The following is a 7,301-nucleotide window of genomic DNA, read 5'->3' as shown; positions in this document are numbered from 1 at the left end:
AGTTACTCAATCTCAGGTATTCTGTTATAGCAGCACAATACAGATTAAGACAGAGTTAAAAATAGTTAGGGTTGGTAATGGAGCATCTACTATTTTCAAAGTAATACTTTAGATATTGAGGTGATGGATTTGTTTATTAGCCTGATTTAATCATTCCACATTGTAAACATATATGAAAACATCACGTTGTATCCCATAAATGCATACAATTTTTATTTGTCAATTAAAAAATAAAATAAAATAAATATAACATATAGTATCAAAATTTCAACTTAACAGCTTGCCATCTGTTAAAATATACTGTCATTTTCTTTCTTTCTTTCCTTCCTTCCTTCTTTCTTTCTTTCTGTCATTCTTTCTTTCTTTTGTTTTAAATATGTAACATTTTTATTTGGTGTAGTCTATGAAGCCTGAAGCAGTCTTCGAAAAAGTTACATGTGTATTGTAGAACATTCCCAATTTTTATGTAGAGCCCAAATGAGATAATAGGATTTGGCTTTTATAACAATGATAGAAACACAATACTCAAGTACTAAAAAATCCAAAGAACTTAAGACATTCTTGTATGATATACTTGTTTTCTTCTGTATTTGCCTACATATCTGTTAACTGATAAACTCTAATGATTTGAAAGAGAGATTTTATTTACATTTATATCCACTGCCTTCCAAAAGCATTTTAAACAATTATTAAAAGAATGCTACAAAGTTCTCTTTGACATCTGAAAATAACTTAGAACCTATTTTTTAAATTGAATAAAATGTATAATTTTTTATTATTACTACTTGCACACCAAAAAATGGAAAAATTATTTTTAAGACCATATGAAAACTATATTCTTGTGAAGCTTAAAATAAAGAATAAAAACCGGGGCAGAGATAGCTTCACTCTTTTGCATTTTATTTCTTCTAGAGAAGAGTATAAAACATCCAAGATGGAGAACTCCAGGGTTTAGAAAAGCCTGTCTCTCTGTGCAACAACTTAACAGGGATAAAGATTATTATTGAAAAATTAATGTTAAGCAGTTAAGTGGAGGGTTGTTTGTTTGTCACTGTTTTAGCTGAATTTCCTGCAGCTCACAAAGAAGTTAAATTACAAACATCGACTACACAGATTCTTAGATTTCTATTGCATAGAAAGGCAGGCTGCAGCTTGAGAGGAATAATTATTGGTATCCTGTCATTGTTGGGACCTAAGACATGGTTAGGGTTGGAGGGAGCTCTATTCTGCATTCTGTTTCATCTCATAAGCCTTCGGTTCTGACTTTAATTTTCTTCAGCTTGCCTTTGAGGGGCTGAAAAACTACAAGATCTTGTTCACAAGCATGTTCAAAATCTTTCTTTTAAACCCGTCCCAGCTTTATTTTCTTAAGTGACTTAATCAAAGGTAATTCGAGTTCACATTTTTTTGTATCAATGGTTGTATTTAAAGAGGTCTTATCTGATTTCCATCACCAATTACAGGCTTGCATTTCTTGTTTATATCCACCTCGAAGCTGACAAGGGCCCGGTTTGGTTTTGATAGGAAGTCAAGACTTCATCTCATGTCAAAAGTCCCTAAAGCACATTTGTTCTGGTAAAATTATATCTTGGGAATGATGGGTTCCAAGACGAAATGAGGATGTGGTGGCATGGGGTGGTCCCTGCCACTTTGTTTGAAAAATAAATTGTGAAACCTCAGTAGTAAATATTTGCCTGAGAGAACACAGTGGGAGGGAAATCACAGTGCTGGGGAATACTGCCATTAAGAGGACTGAAGTCAGAGGTTAACGTAACAGGAGTTGGTCTAGTCAAAAAGGTCACAGAAGGTTGGCCCACTCAGCAGAGAGCTCCTAGATGACTTTTAACTATTTTTGGCAAGATAAACATCGTATGTCACTGCCTTTGGGAGCAAAGAACAAAGGTCGAAGACCCAGGGGGATTAACTTCTTAAAAAGAGATACAATATTTAACTTGGCTGCCCTCAAAAGGCTCGGATTTTCTGGCTGGCTTTCCTTAGCAATGGAATTCCAGGTTTTGTTTTAAGTAAATAGAGTATCTTAGAAGTCCAGGTTTGAACGCGTTAAACCTCATACCACAGAAATGGCAGGTTTTAAGTTAAATTTTAGACTTCTACTTATTGGGGAGATGCGGTTCCATTTGTTCTGTGGCTGTGGTCCCGTCACCTCCATTTGGTTCCCACAGCGCCCTGGATACACTGGCACCTGCTCTTCCCGCTCTGGGCTGTACCTGTCAGCTGCTCGTCTGTCTCATCCCATGGACTCTGAGTCTCCTGTGCTCCTCTTAGTCTGCCTTATTTACCACTGACATCATTTATTAAAGAGCTATGCTGGAGCTAGATTGCCTTGGTTGGCTTCTTCCTTGCTGGATAAAATCAGACAAGTTATTTAACCTCACCGTGCCTCAGTTTCCTTGAACTTGAAGCGGCAATATTAATAGTACCAACCTCATAGTTTTGATATGATGATTAAGTGAGTTAAACTAGGACACAATCCCTGATTCATAATTCTCACATTCAAAATATTCTGGAGATTGAAAATTCTTTCATGAATTTGTAGCAAACCTATTTGCCAAAACCTGGTCTAACTAATGAGAAGCTATTTACAGACTTTATCCCATTTAGTGTGACTATTCTTATGTTTCAGTGCAGAAAAGTCAATATGTTTGATTATGGAGCGCTGCCCCAGACCTTCTTGGGATGCAATATACTCTATAAGAATTGTATTGCCATTAGTGTCTGAAGTGGACTGATTGTATAAAGGCCCCACTTTTTCCTACCTCCTAGTATTCACACTCTTTGTGCCCATCCACGCAGACTCTGGATTTGGTCATATGATCTATTTTGGTCAGTGGACATTAGCAAGGTTAATGAAAACAAAGGTCTGCAAAAAGAACATTCCATGAACTCTCCAATCCCTCCTACTACAACCATGAGAATATGTTCAGGCTACCCTTTTGAAAGGATGGGAGAGGTATTTAGGACAGACCTAATTCTTCCAGCTGATGCCATCTGAGACCAGCCAGGTCTGAGCTAACTCATCAGCTCATTGCAAATGCTGGAGCAAGCCCAGCTGATATCAGCAGAGCCCACCAGAGAGGAGATCTGCTAAGTCAACCAATAGACTCACAAGAAATAATAAGAGGTTGCTCTCTCAGAGTAGTTTGTATTGCAACAGTAACAATCAGAGTTTGCTCCTCTGTGTCTCCTTTCTCCTGTTTACTGGAACAGATGTGATTGAATTTCAGTCCAATTTTAAATTCTATGCTAATTCTTTATGTTAATTTTATGTGTTCAAGGAATTATAAAGTTTACATTTCAATATTAGTTAGCAGTAGCAGCAGTACTGTCATCATGGCCCACACGTATGTACTGAATACACACACACTTGGCTTCTAATGGGACTAAGCGAGATTCATTAAAGTGAAGAAATTCCAACTATCCAGAGAAGATCAACTTTTTCTATAAAGGGCCATATAGTAAATAGTTTAGGTTTTGTGGGCTGTATGGTCTCTGTCACACTTACACAACTCTGCCCTTGTAACTCATAAGTAGTCATAGACAATATGTAAACAAATGGGCATGGCTGTGTGCCAATAAAAAAGTTATTTACAAAAAGAGATGGCAGGCTGGATTTGTTCCGTGGGCAATAGTTTGCTGATCACTGATCAAGAAACCACTGAAACCGGACAACTCTGCTATTGTTACCCAATAAAAATACATAGCAGCAAATCAGCATAAGCATTTGATTTTTTTTCTTTTTTTAATGTGGCAAAAAGCACATGAGATTTACCCCCTTAACAAATCTTTAAGTGTTCAGTATAGTATTGCAAACTGTATGCACATTATTGCATTATTGTACAGCAGATCTACAGAACTTTTTAATCTTGCGTTACAAAAACTCCATACCCATTTAACAGCAACTCCTCATTTCCCCCATTGCCTGGCAATATCACTCCACTTTTTGCTTCTCAGTTTGGCTGCGTTAGATACATCATATAAGTGGAATCATGCATTATTTGTCCTTCTGTGACTGGCTTATTTCACTTTAGCATAATACCTACTCTCCAGACTCAATCATGTAGCATATGACAGGATTTCCTTCTTTTTAAAGGTTGGATAATATTCCATTGTATGCATATTCTCCATTTTCTTTATCTCTTTATCCATCAATGGACGTTTAGGTTGGTTCCATATCTTGGCTACGGAAGTGGAAATATATATTTGTGATCCTGTATTCAGTTCTCTTGGATAAATACCCAGAAGTTAGATTGTTAGATCATCTGGCAATTTTATTTTTAGTTTTTTGAGGAAACCATATAGTTTTCAACAGCAGTTTCACCATTTTTCATTCATACCAATAGTTTACAAGGGTTCCAATTTTTATACCTCCTCACTAACACTTGTTTTTTTCTTTTTTTTATATATCTATATATTGGCCATGCTGTCATACTGTGTCGTGATGTCTCATTATGGTTTTGATTGGCATTTCCGTGATGATTCGTGATGTTGAATACCTTTTTATGTTCTTAATGGCCATTTGTATGTGTTCTTTGGAGAAATGTCTATTCAAGTTTTTTACCATTTTTTAATCAGGTTATTTGTTTTGTTTTGTTTTGCCATTGAGTTATAGAAGGTATTTATGTATTTTGGGTACTAACTCCTTATCAGATATGTGGTTTGTAAATATTTTTTTCCCATTCCGTAGGTTGCCTTTCCACTCTGTTGATTGTTTCCTTTGCTGAGCAGAAGCTTTTTAGTTTAATGTACTCCCACTTGTCTATTTTTGCTTTAATTGCCTATGCTTTTGGTGACATATCCAAGAAATCATTGCCAAGACCAATGTTATGAAGCTATGTTTTCTTCTAGGAGTTTTATAGTTTCAGATCTTACATTTAAGTCCTTAATACATTTGAGTTTTTTATGCATGGTGGAACATAAGAGTCCCATTTCTTCCACATGTGAATATCCAGTTTTCCCAACACCATTTGTTGAAGACACTATCCTTTTCCCATTGAGTAGTTTTGGCAGCACTCTTGTCAAAGATAATTTGACTATATATGTATGAATTTATTTTGGGGCTCTTTTCTGCTCCATTGGTCTATGTCTGCCTTTATGCCAGTACCACACTTATGATTATGGTTTCTTTGTAATATGTTCTGGAGTCAAGTTGAGGCCTCTAGCTTTGCTCTTCTTTCTCAAGATTGTTTTGTCTATTTGTGGTCCTTTATGCTTCCATATGGATTGTAGGATTTTTTTCTATTTTTTCAAAAAACATCATTGAGATTTTGATATGGATTGCATTGAATCTGTAGATTGCTTTGGGTCATAAGGACATTTTAAAAATACAGTAAGTGTTACAGCTCTTTTTGAATTTGTCTAACAGGTTTTCTGGTCTTTACCAGAAACTCTCCCCATCAAAAAAAATAAATACAGTAGCCCCTCCCTCATCCAGAGGGCATATGTTCCAAAACCCCCAGTGGATGTCTGAAATCACATACAGTACCAAATCCCGTGTATACTATGTTTTTTTCTATACATCCCTACCTATGACAGAGTTTAATAGATAAATTAGGCACAATAAAATATTGAAACAATAACTAATAATAAAATAGAACAATTATAATAATATATTGTAATAAATGTTATGTAGGCTTTTCAAGATGGCGGCGGCTGCGGCGGCTGGTGCGGAGTAGCTGAGGTGGAAAAGGTGGCCACTGGGCCTCAGGCAGCCGGGAATCTTGTGGACCTTCCTCTCGCCATCTCTTAAGGGAGGACTGCTGCTGCTGACCGGTCGTGGGGGGTGACCGCCACTTTGCCCCCGGCAGGAAAGGCTGCCTCATTTACAGACAACAGCTTTGAAGTGTGGAGCAGGAAAAGAACTGTTTCTTAGCTGCAAAAACGAGTCTCAAAACAGGGAACACGGTGCCAGGGCTGCTGTGGATGCAGCCAGGATCCCGGAGGCCGGGGCCGCGCTGAAGGCGGCCAGCTGCCCTATTCAGGATTCGAGGTTTCAGACCGGCATTAAAGAAGATTCCTGGGAGCGCCCGAGCCGCGCCGCGACTGAACAGCCTGAGGCGGCAGCGGCCGAGAACTGGGAAAGGCGGCAAACCAGAGACAGAGAGCGAGCACCCGACCTGGCACAGCACTGTGAGTGATCCCTGGCACAGCTCTGTTCGGGGGGTGGATGCCCACGCGGCTCCCACCTGCACCACCAGGCCACTCACCACCCAGTGCTGCCTCCATTTTCCCAGGTGCGGGCAGCTCTGCCCTGCTCGGCCATCACTGAGCCCTCCCACTTGCTTGGCCTGGCGCGGGGGCCTCCGCTCCCACTCCCTCCGCGGTTCTCTGGCAGGGCTGGTGGAGGGGGTGTCCCGGGCCAGTGTCGGGACGGCAAGGAAGTACGGGCGGGCCGACTGTCACTCCACCATACCCTGGACTCCGGCCCCAGGTAAACTCCCTGTTACTGGGAGGCAGATACCATCTCTGTGGCCACCAGTTTGGAAAAAAGCCTAACGAATGTCTGGTTGGGAATAGTGTGGTAGGAGAGTTCCCAGGTCCGCTTGAACTTGCCGGAGACCAGGCTGCAGGTGGGCGCTAGACTCGGTTTATACTGGGGGGATACAAAGGTGAACAAGACCCGAGAAAGATCTACATAGTGCTACAAAGGCACCCAGAGAGACCAGTCATCTGTGCCCAGCAGAAACCTGGTAGACTTCCTGGGTGAGGCGGTGCCGAGCAGGGTCTTGAAGGCCCAGCTGATAGACGAGGGGTGCAGAAGACACGCCCCAGCCCAGCACAGTGCGCACAGAGTGGGGAGACGTGCGGCCAGGGAGGTGGAGACTCGACAGAAACCACACACTCGGTGGGGTCGCTACTGCACGATCTAACAGCCTGGGCCAGAGCACACGGAACAGGGAGAAGTCCTGCACAGGAAGTGAAAGCTCAACAGAGATCACACACCCTGTGGTACGTGATCCACCAGCCCAGCAGAGTCCAAGCTGACCAGAAAGGTGGCTCCCCGGAGAAGCCCAAGACCCGAGGCAACCACACACACAAGGCACTAGAGGCCAACTGAGCAGTCACGGAGGGAGCCATACGAAATTGGCAACCACAGCAACATCCTAGTTAGTCATTAGTCTCAAACCGGTGAACTGTGAAACCCCCGGCCACAATGAATAAACACCAAAAAAAAGATACCAGAAATACAAAAAAATCAAGAAAGTACACCACCAAAAGTTAATAAACCCCAAACTCTAGATCCTATAGAACAAGAAGCCCTTGAAATGACTGACAAGGAATTT

General features: G+C 40.9%; 1 non-coding gene across 1 annotated transcript; it reads left to right on the top strand.

Moving 5' to 3' along the window:
• The first annotated feature begins 5,349 nt into the window (after positions 1-5,349).
• Positions 5,350-5,414, top strand: LOC134365649 (U7 small nuclear RNA). The gene has a single exon (XR_010022137.1). It is a non-coding gene; the product is annotated as a U7 small nuclear RNA (small nuclear RNA).
• The last annotated feature ends 1,887 nt before the right edge of the window (positions 5,415-7,301 follow it).

Source organism: Cynocephalus volans, chromosome 1 (genome assembly GCF_027409185.1).
Source record: "Cynocephalus volans isolate mCynVol1 chromosome 1, mCynVol1.pri, whole genome shotgun sequence".
Taxonomy (NCBI): Eukaryota; Metazoa; Chordata; class Mammalia; order Dermoptera; family Cynocephalidae; genus Cynocephalus; species Cynocephalus volans.
This window is presented reverse-complemented; position numbering and strand designations above follow the sequence as displayed.